The sequence below is a fragment of the Mirounga angustirostris genome, unplaced genomic scaffold (assembly GCF_029215605.1).
Source record: "Mirounga angustirostris isolate CCGP_5_RB_7025 unplaced genomic scaffold, mMirAng1.0.hap1 SCAF_7, whole genome shotgun sequence".
NCBI classification, from domain to species: domain Eukaryota; kingdom Metazoa; phylum Chordata; class Mammalia; order Carnivora; family Phocidae; genus Mirounga; species Mirounga angustirostris.
In genome coordinates, this window is record NW_026991715.1 from 39,109,832 (window position 1) to 39,132,216 (window position 22,385).

Consider the following 22,385-nt stretch of genomic DNA (forward strand, 5'->3'; position numbering starts at 1 on the left):
AACTCTATGAGAAAATGAGTTCATGCATTATTATCAATCATCATTTGACAACCCACTGATGCTAGGGATGCTGGTTGAGATCCACTGCCTACAGTAATCAGAACAATGAATGGCTTCACATGATTCAGTGAAATCCCTGTAACCTTAAGTACTTTCTCCACTGGTCTGTTACAGTGCCTGAAATTCACACCATGGACAAGATTCCATGACCTAAAAAAACAAACAGGCCAACAAAAGACAAAGCATTCATTATCCTGGGAAGTACTCTTTGGAAGAAAAAAATGCATGAGCTATATATGTGAGAATAATTTTTTAAACAGTATATAGTCAACAAGTTAAAAGCAAAGACTCTGAAAGAATGTTACCCAGGATGCTGGATGAGTTTAAAAAGGAAGAATTAATTGGTGGAACAGATTGTATTCTCCCAAAGAAAGAGGGCCCTGCCCTGGGGGTGACAAACATTGCAGAACAGTGAAAAGCATAGTCAAAGGAGAGATGAGCAGAACCTTCAGTTTTGTCAAGTACTGCCTAAACTAGATGCATATACAGGACTCTGTTTGCAGATCATTTTTTCCCAGTTATGATTTGATACCTCTGGGTGTAATGCAGGCACTTGTCTAGATCAATATCCCACTGTGAATGAATCCTGGCAGCTGCTGTGTTTTACCCTACTGTGGTGCTGATGAAATTTCAAGCAAAGACAACCAATGAACCAATCATTCCTACCTGCTGGCCATCTGCTCTTCGGAAATAAGTAATGGAATCATAGAGAAAACCAAGGAGATGTCAGATCAAAGCAAAAAAAGGATTGACTAGGACTAGATTCAATATGGGGGAAAAGTGTCTTCCAGGTGTTCTATGCAAGCTCATTTTGGCCATAAGGCATTGCTTTTCTGATCCATTCCTTTCCTGGTTCCCCCTACCCCCAACCTTAAGTCCCATATTCAGTACTTGCTGGATTATAGTGTAGAGAGAAAGATCAGTTTTTCTTTGGTAAGCAGCTACCTTGCCTTCAAACCATAAGTGCAGTTTCTATACCTATATGCAACCTACAGTGGAATTTAACATAAGCACTTCCAATTCTCCTGGAATTCCAAATTCAGTCTTCAGGAGAAATACAATCAGGTAATCTGTAAACATGCTACATGTTGAGAGAAGTGCAATATATGGAGAAGCCACCATCTAGTTGGAGAATCAAGAATCAGGGATGACCAATGCGTAGCATGCATGTCTCTTCCCTCCTAACCTGCCCCAAGACAGATATTACTAATAGATCACAGTGTCCTTTCCTACTGATCTCACATGCAACCTCAGAATCTTCTCCAGTGCAGCATTCCAATAGCCATCTTTCAGAGTTAGGACATGATCTGAAATGTATTTGCCATCCTTGGTCACAAATGACAGAAACAACAGCCCATTACCAGACAATACCATGAAAAGCCAGGTTTTATGGTACTGACAGCAAGGCGGCAGGGATTCAGAGGGAAGCTCCATGGAGGAACAGGGACATACACGGACTGTGGACATTTGGGTAGAATGCAAAAAGTGAAACAAACTCAACAGGCTCAGCTGCCCACAGGATGTACCATTTGAGAGACCAAGGCAAGGAGCTAATAAGATACGCATTTTCTTTCCAAGCCTCCCAGGAAGCTGGGCTCTTCCTGACTGCCTGCCTGAAGGCACTCCCCACTCCAGGATACCACCTGCAGTACCATGCACAGTGCTTCACTGTGCCTGCCCATTCCTCAGCTTAAAGAGGCGAAGTCACTGCTTAAAAGCAGCATAGCACACCGCAGTGACCGCCACCCCCAAACTTGAGTCTTTCATGAACCACCTTGACCATTTTGGTCATGACTGTGTGTCACATTATTAGTCACTTAATATTTTATTTAAATCAACTCACTTTTCATTTAAAGTCATTTTAAAATAGAAATAACCACCACACTAGAAAGAAGTCTCACTTACCTACACTAATTTAAATAGGAAATAACTACTTTTAAATGGTATTTGTTTAGGGGCACCCGGGTGGCTCAGTCAGTAAAGCATCCCACTCTTGATTTTGGCCAAGGTCATGATCTCAAGGTCATGAGGTCCAGCCCCAAGTTGGGCTCCGTGCATGAAGCCTGCTTGACATTCTCTGTCTCTCTCCCTCCCTCCACCCCTCCCCCTCTAAAAAATAATTCAAAGGTATTTGTTTATATGTCCCCTAAAATAACCTCATACATTTCTGTTAATAGTTTATGTACCATATCTGCTTTAGTGGTTCAGAGGATTTGCTCTGAAGCAAGGCAGACATGGAACCTAACCCCAGATTCATCATTTATTGGCTGGGAGGCCTTAGGTAAGTAAATGGAATCTCTAAATTTCCTCATCTGTAAAATGGGTAAGTAATAGAATCCAAGCATAGGGTTATTCTCAGGATAAATTAAGGAAACGACTGAAATGTGCTGAGCAGAACACTCAGTACCCATTATTTTTAGGGACTTGTAAGTCATTCCATTTTGTCCTGGCTGGGAACATTTGTTCCCACTCAAGCCATTTTCTATACCATAGAGTATCATAGTTGAGTGAAAACAACACAGGCTTAGAAATCAGGTGTGTGATTAAATCCAGGCTTCATCCCTTCTACAAGTGTAGCCTGGGTAAGTTATTTCTTTGAACTCTCGGTTACTTTATTTGCAAAATTAAGGAAATAATGGTATGTATCGCGCATGGCTGAGGAATGTAATTGAGATCATTTAAAGAGAATCCTGGCATACCGCCATTGCTTAATAAATGGTAATTCTTCTTCTATACAGTATTGTCGTAGGTTTGCTTTGAATTTCTGAAAACACAGGTACTGACGGGCTTTGAAATCCCCAGTCATTCCTCTGTTTCAGACCTGCTGTTCTTTATCATAAAATACTGGACTCTCTAAAGTAATTGTCTTCTCCTTACCATATGAGCAAGCAAAACAAGACTACTAAGGCAGCAAAATGAGGGAAACTCAGTAAGTTTCAAACCTCCACATCAAAGACCCAGAATCCTTCCTACATGGACTTTGGTTCTGTCCAAATGAGGAATTTCTCTTCTTTCATTAAAATGTAAATTTGATGTAACTCTAAAATCCTTTAGCTGATGGATCTGGGTGAAAAAGCTCTTCTGATAAGAGAATTGCCATGTCCCCCGGTTAAGTCCAAAGCCAGTCAGGTTCTTACTTTGTGAACCTGTGTCTTCCAGCCAGCAGAAGAATGCACACCCCACTGCCTGGCAGTGCCCTTTCTCCAATGGAAGTGCCCACTGTAGCCTTTAACCCAAAGGGCCTCACAGGTAGCTGTGGGAAAACCTCTTTGACAGGCAGATGGATCAGCTCTGTCGGCACTTACTCCTTTGCTTTTCAGTTTAGCACTCCCTCTTCAGCAGTAACTACAGAGCGGCTTTGCTGAAGTGGACTCATGCTACTAGAAATGGTCTGGAGATCCATAACTCATTTCACAGCAGCTGCCAAGGAGCTGTCAGATGTGGTTCTTATGGCCACAGGTCAGATTTGAAGATGTAACCTCAAAGAAGCACATGTGCTTCACATCCCATTAAAAGTAGCTTGAGCTACACAGTGGCCCCCATGGTGTCCATCAACTTTGTTTTGGTTGCTGAGCCACACTGCATTGAGAGAACAAAAGTTGTAGCCTTTCTTAATAACTGAGATTTCACACCTAATATTTTTCCCACTCAGCAAGCATTCCTCCATTTGCTTCTACAAGTCAAAAAATCAGAGTTCTCACTCTACGATACAACCCAAAAAAATGTAAGCCAAAGTCAACCCAAGAGAATGCAAATTTCATTATAGCATGTGTATTGACTAGATACCAGATGGTCTGGAATAGTACATAGGCTTCTACTAGAGAGGCAGTCAGCAAGGCATCAGGACCAACCAACCAGGTGTGGAACACTACCATGAGAAGACTAAAGTTGAGGAAGGGGCTGGTCAATTGCCAATGTCTGTTCTAGAAGCAGGACTGGGAAAAGACAGCAACTATGCCATCTATTTACTGACTCCAATCTGTGAATATTTTATTTCTTTTCCAAGCTGTTGTCACTGCCTCCACATCAGCTTTCCCACCTACAGGTCTCCACACTCCAGTGCATTTCTCCATTTTGCCACCATAGTCAGTCATCAGCCAGGCACATCGAACCACATCATTCCCACAGTCCTTAGTGTGCTGTTTAATGCCCTACATAATACAGCTCCAGCCTATCTCTCATCTCTCCTCACCACATGGTGCCCCATCACCCCAAATTTCTCCCTTTCCCTGAAATGTCCCTCCTCTTTTCATATGTCATTCTTTTTCTCCAAAATGATTTTACTTACCATACGTTCCTTGTGAAATTTTACCCATACTTCCAAGCTCAATTCAAATGTCCCTCCTCTCCATCAAAGATGCCCCAAGAACTTCTGTTCCTATAACTGTGATGTTACTTTTTACATCGTAGTCTTACTGATGAGGACTCTCATTCCAAGTGATAGAAACCAAGCTGGTGTAAGACTTAAGAAAAATATCAATTATTTTAGAAGACGAATATATTATTGCCTCATGTTAACAGCAAATTTGAAGATAAGGTCTTAAGACATGACTGGACTGAGGTGCTCAAGTTTATCTTCACAGCTGATTCCTCCATTTTTAGGCATTCTTCTTTGTGTTGACCTAACTCCAAGCACTTTACAACCCTTTGGGGGCTGCTCCAGCCCCAAGCCTACATATGGCAAGTTTTCTACAACTTTCAGTAAAAGGCCCAGAATTGAGTCTTATTGTCCTGTCTTGGATTATATGCTTACCCCTAGACCAAACCTTGTGGTCGAAAGGAGACAATTTGTCGACTTTTCAAGTCTGGGCCACATTCCACCCCTGAAGTATGAGGGGTAAATCAATTTGACCTGAACTATATGGATTGATGGTGGCAAAGACTGGGTTCATCAAGATGGCAGTGTTATTTCCAGGAAAATGAGGCATCTACTGTAGTTAGAGAAAATTTAACACTGTACACTCACAAAGATAAATTTGGGGTTTATATGTCCCTCTTCCCCAAAGAGGGGAGTCTATCTCACGCATTCATGGTACCCAGTGGCAGAGCTTCAAGGACAATATAAGGACAAACACTTTTCCGTAACTCTTTGGGACTCTATGGGAGCTCCATTTCACTGTCTCAGGAACATGATTATTAATGGTCTGTGTTTACTGAATATTTCCTCTATGAAGCAATTTAGGAGTCTTGGTACAGCTTGCAGAGACAAGCATTTCTCAAGTCCTTGCTTGACAAGCACAGAAGGGAATTTATGTGAAGCGTTGTGTGGTATGTATTATGTTTACTTGCTAATGAAATTTGTTCCAGTTTTTGTATTTATTTATAGCACACTGATTCAGAAATGATGCATTAAAAATGGCTTATATGTGACCAATTTAAAATATTTAAAACCTCTTATTTTATCAACAAAAGATAAAGGAGTTAAAATGAGTAAGAGAAGCTTTTGTTAATGGCAAAAGACAAAATAGGAATGAGAAATCTCTAGTGAATATAGTTATCTATGCATTGTCCTGGACCTTTATTTGAAATCATATTTGCTTTTTAAGTCTCACTACACAAAGAAAATCCCTGATCACTCAAGGGTAATCCCTGCAAAGTCTAAGAAGCTTGCATGAATATTAGCCTTACAGTTATTATCTTTAGTGGGGTTTTTTTCCTAACTCCCCGAAGTGTCCCATTCTGTGCCTGATATAGGAAACACACTGGCTTTCCAGTTTTAAAGACCTGCATTTAAATTCCAGCCTGCCATACACTGGCTTTATTATCAAGAAAAAACAACTTGCTCAAAAGTATTCCCCCTTCCATTATAAAGTATACAATGACATTTATTCCAAAGTGGCAATACTGCAACTCAGACACATTTATCTGATGGCAAGAAGCACATTATATTTACAAACACATCCAGCACTCACTTTGTGCCAGGCATTGTGATAGGTACTTCAAATATTTGTTTACTCATTTAATCCTCACAACAAACCTTTGACATAGGTACTAATATTATTCCCATTATATAGGTGAGGAAACTGAGACAAAGCACCTAAGTAGCTTGCCTAGGGTCTCAGTCAATAAAGTGGCAGAGCTATCAATTGGACATGGGCACCTGACGCTGCAGTCCATGCTTTTGACCATGTAGTAATTGCTTCTTACTATGCAATCCTATATCCTTTGTCTCCAGTAAAGTTGCTTTGGAGGGAGGCAAGCGTAGGGTCAAACTCCATCTCAGTCACCTACTAACTAATTAGGGACTTCGTCAAGTTATGATCTGACCCTAGATCTTCATCTGTTCTGGGATGATAGTAAAGTCACAGTGTAAATCCCTTAGCACCATGCCTTGCACTCAAATGTTAGCTTTCTTCCTGCAGGCTCAAGGATGCTAACTGCAGACAGGCTTTAGTGCCTAACTATAGCCGCTCAATGGGTATGGTCTTTAGGAACATATTCAAAAGAAGGTACATGGCTAGAAATCACCTAGTGAATGCAGATAGAGACAGAAGGGGTTGGGAGTGGTGGGGGGAGACAGTATTTCCGGCTTGATGCTCAAAATCAAGTTTTGGCATTAAATCATCTGATTCATTTTGGTAGTGTCAAGCCAGCTTGTAAAGAGCTGCCAGTGGTCCACAAGTCTTACTAGGATTTCGGGAAAGAACTAGGCTTTTGATCTTCACATTCAAGAGATATCAAAGTTGATTCAGTGTTCCCTGCAACAGAGTAAGTGAGAAGCCACTACCAAAATGATCCCCACAATAGCGTTATACATGTGAAAACTTCCAACAAAAGACAGAGAGGCCATAACCAAAGGAAAGATTTTGGCTCCAGTAACTACTCAGCTAGTGTTTTCTGACAACCTATTAACCAAAATGAATCATCTGCACAACGAATCTACTTAAATGTATTGAATTGAAGCATCAAGGTGGCAAAACAAACCAAACGAAAACTATCCAGGTGATCTAGGGTTTATTTCTATGTCCTTACAAAATTCCAAGAGTCAAGGTAAATCAGTGCAGAAAAAAAAAAAAAAAGTGTAACTTTTTGTTTCCAGTTGGCTAGTATATGACCTGTAGATGTGGGGTCGTATGTAATCAGAGTTTATCCTAGCTGACCCAAATATAAAGATTATTTATCTCCATAGCAACAACTTATTGAGCAACTACTTGCAAGGCACTGGGCTAAGCACATAAGGTGCACTCAATAATAAAATCTCCCCAACTATACTCCAATGCACCATGTGTAACTATTATCTACATTACAGATTAAGAAAGTGACTCAGACAAAAATTAGCTTTCCCAAGTCCACAAGCTGCTTAATTAGGTATTTTCATCTACAAATAGAAGAAACCTAAGTGTACATTCAAATTAAAGACTATTATCCCACATAACAGGAAGGTCAGAGGCAGTGTGAGCTCGGAGGATGACTGATTTGGTTGACTAATAGCTTAACAGTGCTATTAGATTCTAAACCTCCCTTATTGCTACCAGCTCCACCACCCATTGTCGACAGCAGTTCTGGGTGTCTTATCCAGAGTCACATCCAGTAGATTTCTCTTATAAGACAGAAATTTTCCTCAGAAGCATATCCTCATGCTTCCCAACCTCCCTATACTTTTCACTGGCTGGAAATTTATCACATACAATTCAGGAACAAGTTACTTAGGAAAAGGAATGGAGTTACCTTTAATTGGGCACATGAAGGCAGATTGGCACTGAAAAATAGTGGATTATGAATACTGGATAAGAAACATTGGACAGGAAAACAAAGAGCAGATTGGATGTTGGCTAAAAACGAACAGCAAGGATCAATTCAACTGATGAATGTCAATAAAAGATGACCAGGGGTGCTGTCCAAAACTAGTGCTCTTCATTAGTACTCTTTTTTGTAGGTTTAGAGCCCATTGTTTGGATGCCTTCATCTCCATGCTACCAGACCACAAAGGACTAAACTCCTGTTGACTAGTTGTCTTGGGAGGTAGTATTTTTGGACACAGACCCTGCTGCAATTGCCCAAACTGAACTACTTGTTTCTGGCCTGTGTCTCTCCAGTCTGTTTCTCGTGACAGCGCAGATGATCTCACTGAAATTTAAGCCTGGTCAAGCCACTCTCCCTGTTAAAATCATTCAGTGGCTGTCCATACTTAATAGGATAATGACAAAAACCCTGAATATGACCCAAGACCATGCATAGTTTGACCCCCGCCTCCTCCAGCCAGCTCCCCTTCCTTCTCTGCTCTAGTCACACTGGTTTCTTTCATATCCTCTTCCCATAGGATTTCTACATGTTGGTCTCTTCTCTTTGGAATTCATTTCCCTCTCTTCTTAACCAAATTTACTCATTCTTCCTGTCTAGGTAAACTCTCTCTTCTTCAAAGAAGCCTTCCCTGACCCTTGATGTTGCCAAACCCCACTTAGACTTTCTCACAGCAACACATACCTTGTTTTCAGAACACTCACCCATTTCATTTTGCATTTATCTGAGAGGTTAAGTGATTAACTGCATCTTGCTCATTAGCCTGTGTCATAGTCAACGTGGGATGCTATAATAAGAGAGGATAGTTTAAACATTTAGTTCTCACAGTTCTGGAAGGTAAGAAATCCAAGGTCAAGGAAAAGGCACGTTGATGTCCAGGGAGTCCTGCTGCCTTCTTCAGAGGCAACCATCTTCACTGTGTCTTCACATGGCCTAAGGCACAAAAGAGCTCTCTGGTGTCTCTTTTATAATGGTATGAATCACATTCACGAGAGCTCCACTCTCATGACCTATTCACCTCCCTAAGGTCACACCTCCTAACACCATCACTCTGGGGATTAGACTTCAAATACATGAATTTGGGAACCGACATAAACATTCAGTCTCTAGCAGCTATAAGCTCCATGAAGATAGAGATACTGTACTGGCGGACTTAGAGCCCTGGTGTCTAGCACACTTCATGGCACGTGACGGGTGCTTAGGAAAAAAATGGTTAAACTTAAAAACAAATTAGAGATCCCAAGAGTTCCGCTCTCCTTTCTCTTAACCTCTACACTACTGCAATTCCTAAGCAGATTCACACCTTAACCGATTGCCTCCTGACTGCCAGTCTCTGTCTCCCTTGGCTCCACAAACTCAATGGAGTTGAACTCAGCCCCAGGATCTTTATAATTCATGCATGGTTTCACCTGGGCTAGATCTAGAAAACAACTATAGTTTTCTCAAATCCTTAATTTTGTACTGTAAATAAGGAATAAACAAACAAGTAAATGAATTGGCAGTACAGGATATGATTAAGAGCTCAACAATATACAGATATGATTTTCCTATTATTAAAATGTGTACCTGGGTTGGTTACATAACCTCTCTGAGCATCAGTTTTTTACCACAGAATGGGGATAATGATATTGATCTCCTAAGCTCTTTCTACATTTTCAATAAGCTAATATATGCAAAACATTTAGCCCAGAATTGGGAACGATTAACAAACCAAATTCCTGTAACTACAGAAATGTTCTCTAAGTTGTCTTTATAATAAGCCAAACTCTTCAATAAAATGATGGTATGACTTAAAGTAAAAGGGGTTTAGAACTCTTGCTATAGGGATTCCAGGCAGAGGACATAGTTAATATGAATAATTCATATGACAAAATGCTTGACTTTTTGAACTCAGTCTGTATGGTGCTCAGAGTGCCAACAGAACTTCCATGTCCAAAAAGAGTAGTGAAATTGAGGTCAATTCTTCTGTTCCACAGAGCCCAGTCATAGATTAGATTCCTTCCACTGAAACCTTTCTGTTAGTGCAGTAAGTCAGACAGATAAAGACAAATACTGTATGATCTCCCTTATATGTGAAATCTTGAAAAGCTGAACTCAGAGAAACAAAGTAGAATGGTAGTTGCCAGGGACTGAGGGATGTGAAAATGGGGAAATAAGGACCAAAGAGTACAAACTTCCAGTTATAAGATGAAGTTTTGGGGAGCCAATGGACAGCATAGTGATAATAGTTAATAATACCCTTTTATATACTTCAAAGTTGATAAGACAGTGGATCTTAAATGTTCTCATTACACAAAAGAAATGGTTAATAAGTTATTTGATGCCCATGTTAGCTAATGCTATGGTGGTAAACATTTTGCAATATATAAGTGTATTGAATCAACACATTATATACACCTTAACCTCTGCAATGTAATATGTCAATCATACTTCAATAAAGCGGGGGGGGGGAACTTTGCTATATTAAGAAACTCACTCCCTTTATTAAAACTTGGTATTACACTTAGTTTTGACAACAAACAGCAATGTAAATAGCAGAATTCTGCAGATCTCTCATATTAGCTTTATATCACATCAAAAACAACATTTCCAACATCTATGCAAAAGTCTATGGCCCATGGCATCTCACATTCATGCAGACATTACTAATCAGAGTGTCCCTTCCCACTGAAATCCACATGGGGTTTCTTAATCCTTCTCAACACAGAGCTTCAGAAGTTACCACACCCCTCGATCAGAGTAGATGTGTGAAATATAACCTAAGGAAATGTTCTATAAGAGACCAGAAAACACAGCATCATAACTAGAAACACAAGTGTGAACTTCATGAGGCATCACCCATAAGGACTAATCTTAGAATGTTATTGCAACCAAAGAACTACAGGCCAGAAACAAAAGTATTAATTAAAATAACTCAAGTTCTTTCCACAGTTTGGCTATTGCAGACATTGCTGCTATGAACATTGGGGTGCATATGACCCTTCTTTTCACTATATCTATGTGTTTGGGGCAAATACCCAGGAGTGCAATTGCTGGGTCATAGGGTAGCTCTTTTTTTTATTTTTTGAGGCACCTCCACACTGTTTTCCAAAGTGGCTATACTAACTTGCATTCCCACCAACAGCGTAAGAGGGTTCCCCTTTCTCCACAACCTCTCCAATATTTGTTGTTACTTGCCCTGTCCGTTTTTGCCACTCTAACTGGTCTAAGGTGGTATCTCAATGTGGTTTTGATTTGAATTTCTCTGATGGCTAATGATGATGAACATTTCTTCATGTGTCTGTTAGCCATTTGTATGTCTTATCTGGAGACGTGTCTGTTCATGTCTTCTGTCCATTTTTTGACTTGATTATGTTTTTTGGGTGTTGAGTTTGAGAAGTTCTTTATAGATCTTGGATACCAGCCCTTTATCTGTAGTGTCATTTGCAAATATCTTCTCCCTTTCTGTTGGTTGCCTCTTTGTTTTGTTGACTGTTTCCTTTGCTGTGCAGAAGCTTTTTATCTTGATGAAGAAGCCAAGATGCCCTTCAACAGATGAATGGATAAAGAAGATGTGGTCCATATATACAGTGGAATATTACTCAGCCATCAGAAAGGATGAATACCCAGCTTTTACATCAACATGGATGGGACTGGAGGAGATTATGCTAAGTGAAATAAGTTAAGCAGAGAAAGTCAATTATCATAGGATTTCACTTATTTGTGGAACATAAGGAATAGCATGGAGGACATTAGGAGAAGGAAGGGAAAAATGAAGGGGGGGAAATCAGAGAAAGAGATGAACCATGAGAGGCTATGGACTCTGAGAAATAAACTGAGGGTTTTAGAGGGGAGGGGGTGGGGGATGGGTTAGCCTGGTGACGGGTATTAAGGAGGGCACGTATTGCATGGAGCACTGGGTATTATACAAGAGCAATGAATCGTGGATCACCACATCAAAAACTAATGATGTATTGTATGGTGACTAACATAACATAATAAAATTAAATTAAAAAATAAAAAAATAAAATAATTCAAGTTCTTAACTTGCATTCTAAAATACCCTGAGCGGGATATACTGAGCTCAAGAATAACTTAAATTTTCACTTTCATTTCCCTCCACTTCCTACATATTCAACTTCTTCCATGGCCTATTTGTTCAACTCTTCAAAATATTTGTCACCCAGACCTGAAAAACAGGCCCTTCTGACCCATCTTGTCCATCCAATTTCCTCCCATTTTGCATTACTAAAATGCAAAAAGCCAGTCTGGAATGACATGCAAGGGGAAATACTGAAAAGTGTGAAAATCAGTATCATCTTTAACAGCAGGAGGAGAGAAGAAATGTAAATTCTCCCACGTTATAAATTTTTGGATAGCTCTAGCATAAGATCTTGGATCATTACTTCACCACTCCTCCATTTTGAGGATCAACATTCCCCATTATCAGTGCTGGAGTTTGCAAAAGGGTCCCAACAAGCCAAATCTAAAAGCAACTTTGGCATAAAGAATGGCTTTTTTGAGCTAATGCTCAGAATTCCCCCATAGAGCCTGTGAAAAAAACAGCCACTTCAAATGATGAGAGCTTATTTCTGCCTGTATAGCTACTTCTCTCTCTCATTTCTTCTTCATGTAATAGAAAATGTGGAGGGAAAGAAGGAGAGAGACTACTTGAGAGAGATAGCCTTGATTTGACTCATTAAAGGCACCAAAAGTTCAAAACAAGTAAAAATTCCATTGGCTTTTACCTCATCTCAAAACAGAAAGGCTCTGAGCCATGAAAAATTCAATAAAAACAAGAAAAAGGACTGATAAAAATACAACCCACAGCCATTATTTCCCTAATTTTAATCCTTCCGAGATGATCTTGATCTATCCACTGATATACAGAATTTTTCTTCCAGTTCTGGAAAATAAAAACTTCCATACTGACATCCCATTTTTTTTTTAAATTCTGAAACCTTTCTAGGATATGTAACCTACACAGCTTTGAACCTCAGGCAAACACATCCTCCAGGATAGCTCTTTCTCTAGTTCAGGACACTAAGTACCATCTTCTGATTCTATGGGCAAAGAGTAAGACAAAAGTCTAGGATGGGGGGGGCGGAGCAAGATGGTGGAGGAGAAGGAGACCTGGATTTCGTCTCCTCTCAGGAATTCAACTGGATAGGGATCAAACCATTCTGAACACCTACAAACTCAACAGGAGATCGAAGAAAAGAATAGCAACAACTCTCTTAACAGAAAAGCGACCACTTTCTAGAAGGTAGGACGTGCGGAGAAGTGAATCCGAGGCAATATTCGGGAGGATAGATGGCGGGGGAGGGGCCTTCGTCGGCCGCTTCTGGCAAGTGATAGAGCCACGGAGCACAAAATCGGAACTTTTAGAAGTCCGCTCCACTGAGGGACGTCGCTCCAGTGGCTAAGCGGGGAGGGACAGTGTGGTCTCAGGACCCTCGGGGTCACAGAAAGACTGGGGGTGCCTGAGTGTGGCAGAGCTCCCAGGGATTGGAGCGGGGAAGCTGGCTGCAGAGACAGAGCCGAGGAGCGGGCTCTCAGCTCGGGGTTGCCATAAACTGTGATCCGCGGCACAGTCGGGCCCCTGCTCCTCCAGCAGGGACCCAACAAGCGGCAGATCCGGGGAGACTCCCCTTCCTCCCCCGGGAGGAGCCGCTCGGGATTGCACCGCAGGGATCTGCTGGGTTTGGAGACTCCACCCGGGGTCGGGTGCCAGAGACAGAAACGCGCGGTCACAGGCCGGGTGAGCACGGAGTGCGGCCGGAGACCGGGGAGACGGGAGTGACTGACGGCTTTTCTCTGGGGGGCACACTGAGGAGTCGGGCCCCGAGTTCTCGGCTCCTCTGGGGTGGAGATTGGGAGGCCGCCATTTTCACTCTCCGCCTCCAAAGCTGTACGGAGAGCTCGCAGGGAACAAAAGCCCCGGAGAGCAAACCCAAGCAGATTACTTAGCCCTGCCCAGGCAAGGGTGGGGCAATTCCACCTCCACAAAAGACATTTGGAAACCACGGCAACAGGCCCCTCCCCCAGAAGATCAGCGAGAACAGCCAGCCAAGACCAAGTTTACCGATCAATGAGAAGGGCAGAACTCCAGCGCTACGGGAATACTGCACATAGAATTCATGGCTTTTTTATCATGATTCTTTAGTCTTTCAAAGTTAATTTTTTTTAACTGTCTTCTTTTCTTTTTTTTCTTTTTTTGAATTTTTCTTTTTCCCTTTTTCAACCAACATCTTATCAATCCCTTTTTTAAAAAACATTTTTATTTTTCATTTTTAGAGTCATATTTTATCCCTTCATAGTAGTTACCTGTATTTTTGGCAAATATATATAAGTTGTTCTCTCTTTAAAATTTTGATATAGTTTCTTCTAACAGATCAAAATATACCCTAAATCCCTAGTGTATGGTTTTTTCCTACTCCTCTGCCTGATCACATTCTCTCCCATTTTTAAATCCTCTTTCTTTTTTCAAACAACTTCTTATCAATTCCTTTATAAAATTTTTTATAATTTCCATCTTTACAGTCATATTCCATCTCTTCATCATATCAACCCTTATTTTTGTACATATATAAGCTTTTCATTCTTTAAAATTTTGGGAGGCACTTTCTTCTAACAGACCAAAATACACCCAAAATCTAGTGTGTGGCACTGATCTATATACCAGCCTGATCATATTTGATTACATTTTGTTTTTGTTTTGTTTTGTTCTGTTTTTGTTTTTATCTTTATCTTTTTCTTTTTTTTTTTTTCTTTTTCTTTTTTCTCTCTTTCCCTTTCTTTTCCCACTACGTCAGGTCTTTTCTGATTTGTTTAGAGTATATTTTCTGGGAACGTTGTTACTCTGCTAGCATTTTTTCTCTCATTAATCTATTCTCCTCTTCACAAAATGACAAGATGGAAAAAATCACCTAAACTAAAAGAACAAGAGGTAGTACCAATTGCTAGGGACCTACTCAATACAGACATTAGTACGATGTCGGATCTAGAGTTCAGAATCATCACTTTAAAGATACTAGCTGGGCTTGAAAAAAACATGGAAGTTATTAGAGAAACCCTTTCTGGAGAAGTAAAAGAACTAAAATCTACCCAAGTAGAAATCAAAAAGGCTATTAATGAGGTGCAATCAAATATTAGATTTTAAACCAAAGACTGTAAGAAGAGACGAGGAAGGACACTAGATCCTACTTAAAGGGTCTATCCAACAAGAAGATCTAACAATTGTAAATATCTATGCCCCTAACATGGGAGCAGCCAATTATATAAGCCAATTAATAACAAAAGCAAAGAAACACATCGACAACAATACAATAATAGTGGGGGACTTTAACACCCCTCTGACTGAAATGGACAGATTATCTAAGCAAAAGATCAACAAGGAAATAAAGACTTTAAATGACACACTGGACCAAATGGACTTCACAGACATATTCAGAACATTCTATCCCAAAGCAACGGAATACACATTCTTCTCTAGTCCCCATGGAACATTCACCAGAATCGATCACATCCTAGATCATAAATCACATCTCAACCGGTACCAAAAGATTGGGATCATTCCCTGCCTATTTTCAGACCACAATGCTTTGAAACTAGAACTCAATCACAAGAGGAAAGTCAGAAAGAACTCAAACACATGGAGGCTAAAAAGCATCCTACTGAAGAATGAATGGGTCAACCAGGAAATTAAAGAAGAATTTTAAAAATTCTAAGCCTAAACCCAGCAGGAGAAGAGAAATAATAAAGATCAGAGCAGAAATCAATGAAATAGAAACTAAAAAAAACAGTAGAACAGATCAACGAAACTAGGAGCTGGTTCTTTGAAAGAATTAACAAGATTGATAAACCCCTGGCCAGACTTATCAAAAAGAGAAGAGAAATGACCCAAATCAACAAAATCATGAATGAAAGAGGAGAGATCACAACCAACACCAAAGAAATACAAACAATTCTAAGAACATATTATGAGCAACTACATGCCAGCAAATTGGATAACCTGGAAGAAATGGATGCATTCCTAGAGATGTATCAACTACCAAAACTGAACCAGGAAGAAATAGAAAATCTGAACAGACCTATAACCACTAAGGAAATTGAAGCAGTCATCAAAAATCTCCCAAAAGAGAAGGGAATTCTACCAAACATTTAAAGAAGAATTAATACCTATTCTTCTGAAACTGTTCCAAAAAATAGAAATGGAAGGAAAACTTCCAAACTCATTTTATGAGGCCACCATTACCTTGATCCCCAAACCAGAGAAAGACCCCATCAAAAAGGAGAATTACAGACCAATATCCCTGATGAACATGGATGCAAAAATTCTCACCAAAATACTAGCCAATAGGATCCAACAGTACATCAAAAGAATTATTCACCACGACCAAGTGGGATTTATCCCTGGGCTGCAAGGTTGGTTCAACATCTGCAAATCAATCAACATGATACAATACATTAACAAAAGAAAGAATAAGAATCATATGATCCTCTCAATAGATGCAGAAAAAGCATTTGTCAAAGTACAGCATCCTTTTTTGATCAAAACTCTTCAGAGTATAGGCATAGAGGGTACATACCTCAATATCATAAAAGCCATCTATGAAAAACCTACAGCGAATATCATTCTCAATGGGGAAAAACTGAGAGCTTTCCCCCTAAGGTCAGGAACGCGGCAGGGATGTCCACTATCACCACTGCTATTCAACATAGTATGGGAAGTCCTAGCCACAGCAATCAGACAACAAAAAGAAATCAAAGGCATCCAAAAGACAGCAAAGAAGAAGTCAAACTCTCACTCTTTGCAGATGATATGATACTTTATGTGGAAAACCCCAAACACTCCACGCCAAAACTGCTAGAAGTCATACAGGAATTCAGTAAAGTGGCAGGATATAAAATCAATGCACAGAAGTCAGTGGCATTCCTATACACCAACAACAAGACAGAAGAAAGAGAAATTTAGGAGTTGATCCCATTTACAATTGCAACCAAAACCGTAAGATACCTTGGAATAAATCTAACCAAAGAGGCAAAGGATCTGTATTCAGAAAAATATAAAATACTCATGAAAGAAATTGAGGAAGACACAAAGAAATGGAAAAACGTTCCATGCTCATGGATTGGAAGAACAAATATGGTGAAGATGTCAATGCTACCTAGAGCAATCTACACATTCAATGCAATCCCCATCAAAATACCATCCACTTTTTTCAAAGAAATGTGTTAATAATCCTAAATTTTGTATGGAACCAGAAAAGACCCCAAATAGCCAGAGGAATGTTGAAAAAGGAAAGCAAAGCTGGCAGCATCACAATTCCGGACTTCCAGCTCTATTACAAAGCTGTCATCAAGACAGTATGGTACTGGCACAAAAACAGACACATAGATCAATAGAACAGATTAGAGAGCCCAGAAATGGACCCTCAACTCTATGGTCAACTAATCTTTGACAAAGCAGGAAAGAATGTCCAATGGAAAAGACAGTCTCTTCAACAAATGGTGTTGGGAAAATTGGACAGCCACATGCAGAAGAATGAAACTGGACCATTTCCTTACACCACACACAAAAATAGACTCAAAATGGGTGGAAGACCTCAATGTGAGACAGGAGTCCATCAAAATCCTAAAGGAGAACACAGGCAGCAACCTCTTCGACTTCAGCCACAGCAACTTCTTCCTAGAAACATCGCCAAAGGCAAGGGAAGCAAGGGCAAAAATCAACTATTGGGACTTCATCAAGATAAAAAGCTTTTGCAAAGCAAGGAAACAGTCAACAAAACCAAAAGACAACCGACAGAATGGGAGAAGATATTTGCAAATGACATATCAGATAAAGGGCTAGTATCCAAAGTCTATAAAGAACTTATCAAACAACACCCAAAGAACAAAGAATCCAATCAAGAAATGGGCAGAAGACATGAACAGACATTTTTCCAAAGAAGACATCCAAACGGCCAACAGACACATGAAAAAGTGTTCAACATCACTTGGCATCAGGGAAATCCAAATCAAAACCTCAGTGAGATACCACCTCACACCAGTCAGAATGGCTAAAATTTACAAGTCAGGAAACGACAGATGTTGGCCGGGATGCGAAGAAAGGGGAACCCTCCTACACTGTTGGTGGGAATGCAAGCTGGTGCAGCCACTCTGGAAAACTGTATGGAGGTTCCTCAAAAAGTTGAAAATAGAGCTACCATATGATCCAGCAATTGCACTACTGGGTATTTACCCCAAAGATACAAAAGTAGGGATCCGAAGGGGTACGTGCACCCCGATGTTTATAGCAGCAATGTCCACAATAGCCAAACTATGGAAAGAGCCAAGATGTCCATCGACAGATGAATGTATAAAGAAGAGGTGGTATATATATACAATGGAATATTATGCAGCCATCAAAAAGGAATGAGATCTTGCCATTTGCAACGACGTGGATGGAACTGGAGAGTATTATGTTGAGTGAAATAAGTCAAACAGAGAAAGATATGTATCATATCACCTCACTGATATGAGGAATTCTTAATTGTAGGAAACAAACTGAGGGTTGCTGGAGTGGGGGGTGGGGTGGGAGGGATGGGGTGACTGGGTGATAGACACTGGGGAGGGTATGTGCTCTGGTAAGCACTGTGAATTGTGCAAGACTGTTGAATCTCAGATCTGTACCTCTGAAACAAATAATGCAATATATGTTAAGAAAAAAATAAAGAAGAAGAAGAAGAAGGGAGGGGAAGAATGAAATGGGGGAAATCGGAGGGGTAGATGAACCATGAGAGACGATGGACTCTGAAAAATAAACTGAGGGTTCTAGAGGGGAGGGAGGTGGGAGGATGGGTTAGCCTGGTGGTGGGTATTGAGGAGGGCACGTTCTGCATGGAGCACTGGGTGTTATGCACAAACAATGAATCATGGAACACTTCATCTAAAACTAATGATGTAATGTATGGGGATTAACATAAGAATAACAAAAAAATCATTACAAAGTCTAGAGATAACCAGAATAAGAAGCAATTTATATAACAGTTGAATTGTAATAAAACATGGTAGGTATTTTGCAAAAAAAAAAAAAAAAACTCAATGAGATACGACCTCACACCAGTCAGAATGGCTAAAATTAACAAGTCAGGAAATGACAGATGTTGGCGGGGATGTGGAGAAAGGGGAACCCTCCTACACTGTTGGTGGGAATGCAAGCTGGTGCAGCCACTCTGGAAAACTGTATGGAGGTTCCTCAAAAAGTTGAAAATAGAGCTACCATATGATCCAGCAATCGCACTACTGGGTATTTACCCCAAAGATACAAAAGTGGGGATCCGAAAGGGTACATGCACCCCGATGTTTACAGCAGCAATGTCCACAATAGCCAAACTGTGGAAAGAGCCAAGATGTCCATCGACAGATGAATGGATAAAGAAGAGGTGGTATATATATACAATGGAATATGATGCAGCCATCAAAAGGAATGAGATCTTGCCATTTGCAACGACGTGGATGGAACTAGAGGGTATTATGCTGAGCGAAATAAGTCAAACAGAGAAAGACATGTATCATATGACCTCACTGATATGAGAAATTCTTAATCTCAGGAAACAGAGTTGTTGGAGTGGGGGGTGGGGTGGGGGGGATGGGGTGACTGGGTTATAGACACTGGGGAGGGTATGTGCTCTGGTAAGCGCTGTGAATTGTGCAAGACTGTTGAATCTCAGATCTGTTCCTCTGAAACAAATAATGCAATATATGTTAAGAAAAAAAAAAAGAAAAAGAAGACAGGAGGGGAAGAATGAAGGGGGGGAATCGGAGGAGTAGACGAACCATGAGAGATGATGGACTCTGAAAAACAAACTGAGAGTTCTAGAGGGGAGGGGGGTGGGAGGATGGGTTAGCCTGGTGAGGGGTATTGAGGAGGGCATGTTCTGCATGGAGCACTGGGTGTTATGCACAAACAATGAATCATGGAACACTACATCTAAAACTAATGATGTATGGGGATTAACAATACAAATTTTTTTTAAAAAACTAATGATGTAATGTATGGTGATTAACATAACAATAAAATTTAAAAAATAAAAGTAAAGAGTCCTCATCTTTACAGATTTAAATATTTATGGCAGAAATGAGGTCCTGTCTTTGATTTTTTTCAAAAGAATCTACACGTTGGGTGGTAGTAAGTTAGGGTAGAGATGAAATAAAATCACCATGAACTCATCATTGTTGAGTCTGGATAACGGATATATAGGGATTCATCCTACTCTTTTACTTCCATTTATAATCAAAATACCTCATACGAAAATGAAACCAGAAAAAAAGGAAAAACTGGAACATCACCACCACTCCCCTCAGGCACTGGGAATGAAGTATGAATTGTGAATTTTCAAACTGGTAACCACCTATGGTTTCATTAATTAATGAATAAAAATTTAATTAAAATAATTTAAGTTTTTTTTAAATAATTTTTTAAATTTAATTGATTAATTTGTCACCAAGCATGAGCATTGCTCTGAAAATTCTGTTCTTGGAGCTCAAGTTCTACATCATCCACAAAGATCCCCCTTTCAAAAGTCACTGTGCCTTACATCTCACAGACTTTTATTATAAACCACTGGTTCCCAAATTTGGTTAAGAAGCAATATCACCTCAACAATCTTTTTTTTAAAAATACAGATTTTAGAGCCCCAACCCAACTCTACTGAATCAGAAACTCCGTGGGTGGTGTTCTTCAACCTCTACGTTTAACAAGTTTCCAGTGATTCTCATGGAGTTAGCACAGAACTTCCTGTGGCACTCAAATTTAAATCAATATTGCTCAAGCTTTTAACATCCATTACCCCTTTTGATAAACATGAAAATCTTTTATCTACCTTTAATGTTATTAACACAAGCACGAAAATTTAGAGAACTTATTTAGGTGTTTCTTTGTACGTGTGTGTGTGTGTTATACATGCCACCTCACCTCTGCAAGATTCTCCATCCAACCCTTGAGTTGATCCTCAAATTATTTAATATTAAGACAAGATAGTTTAAGTCATCTTCAAACAAGTACTATGTTGTATCTCTTTCATCAACTTCTTCACCACATTAACTTCACCATCTGGCAGAGTAATTAATTCTTTCATTCAAGAATTATTTCCTAAATACCTGATATATGCCAGGCATTGTGCTAAGGATACCACAGTACCTAAGACATGGTCCTTGCTCTTGGGGAAACTACAATCCTAGCACAACAGCTAATAAGGTAAGTCAAAGTGGTGAGGACTTCTTTGAAGATAACATGATAGAGTGGTGTAATTGGCTGATATTTTAAGTGATATCTACTTTAGAAAGGGTATTCTGGAAAGATTCCTTTGAAGAGATTGACATTTCATCAGAGACTCTAGGAGCATCAGTTGAGAAGGAACCCAATCATGAACTGATGGAGAGGATATTCCAAGTAGAGGAAATTGCAAACACCATGTCCTGAGGCAAGTTCTATATTCAGGAACAGAAGGATGACTGCTCAGACTTCAGCATGATGAGAATTGGGAAGCATGGCACTGGGTGATATTTTGAGGCATTAATTTCTATTTGATTGCTGTAGGAAAATGTGAAGAGTGAATGCCATTTTCTCTCACCAACATCAAGAAGGGAACCAAGTGTTTAGATTTTTTTTTTTTTTTGCCTTAAGGGATGAGCAACAATTTTTGTCTTTCAGAAACTAAACCAAAAGTTGCCAAATTCCTCAAAAACTTTTTCCTGCCTTGCCTCAGGCTTATACTTGGGGGTGGGCAGGGAGGGTGGTCAAACCAACAAACGGGAAGACTTCTCAACCAAGGGAAATAGAGAACATAAGTTGTAGTCCAGGAAACCATGGCCAGGGATCTTCAAACCCAAACTGAACCAAAAAGATGGAGAGGCACCTACCGTCATGGGCCAAGAAGGGCTTGGGCAAGTTCATCAGTGGGGAGCAGAGTAGGTAGAGGTCTAGAGAGCTTTTCCCAAATGCAGAGAACTGCTAAGATCTACAGACTTTCACACCCTTGGAAGGGTTAGAAGCCTCTAGAATACAAATGTAATTGATTCTCCTAGAAAAATGCAGAGATCAGAAAAGACAGTATAAATCAGAGAAATAAATGTGATTTTTTCCCTGCACTTGAGAATTATGCAAGACAATTCATAGCAACCACAGTAAGTAGTAACTACAATTAAACCCACAACAAAACAAAGTAAGATTACCATGTGCTTGGTGCTTTCTGGGCATGATTTCTAGCCTTTACAATCATCCCAAGGTATGATGTCTAGCCTTTACAATCATCAAGGGTCTTTACTCTTCTCCCCTTACCCCCAGTTTGAAGATGGGCCACTGAGACTCATAGTAAGACCTTTCATAAATTCATAGTTAATAAACTATAAAGCTACTTACATACTACCACTAAGCACAGTGCTAAACACATTGTTGGTACTAGTATATTTATTTCATTAATTAATTAATTGCCGGTTCAAGAATCTGACTCAAGGAGTTTTGAACTATTAGTTGTTCTGGTTTACTATGAGTCACTGATGTATTCAGTATATATGATTTAGGAATCTACTATGTATGAGGCACTATAATCTTAGGGACT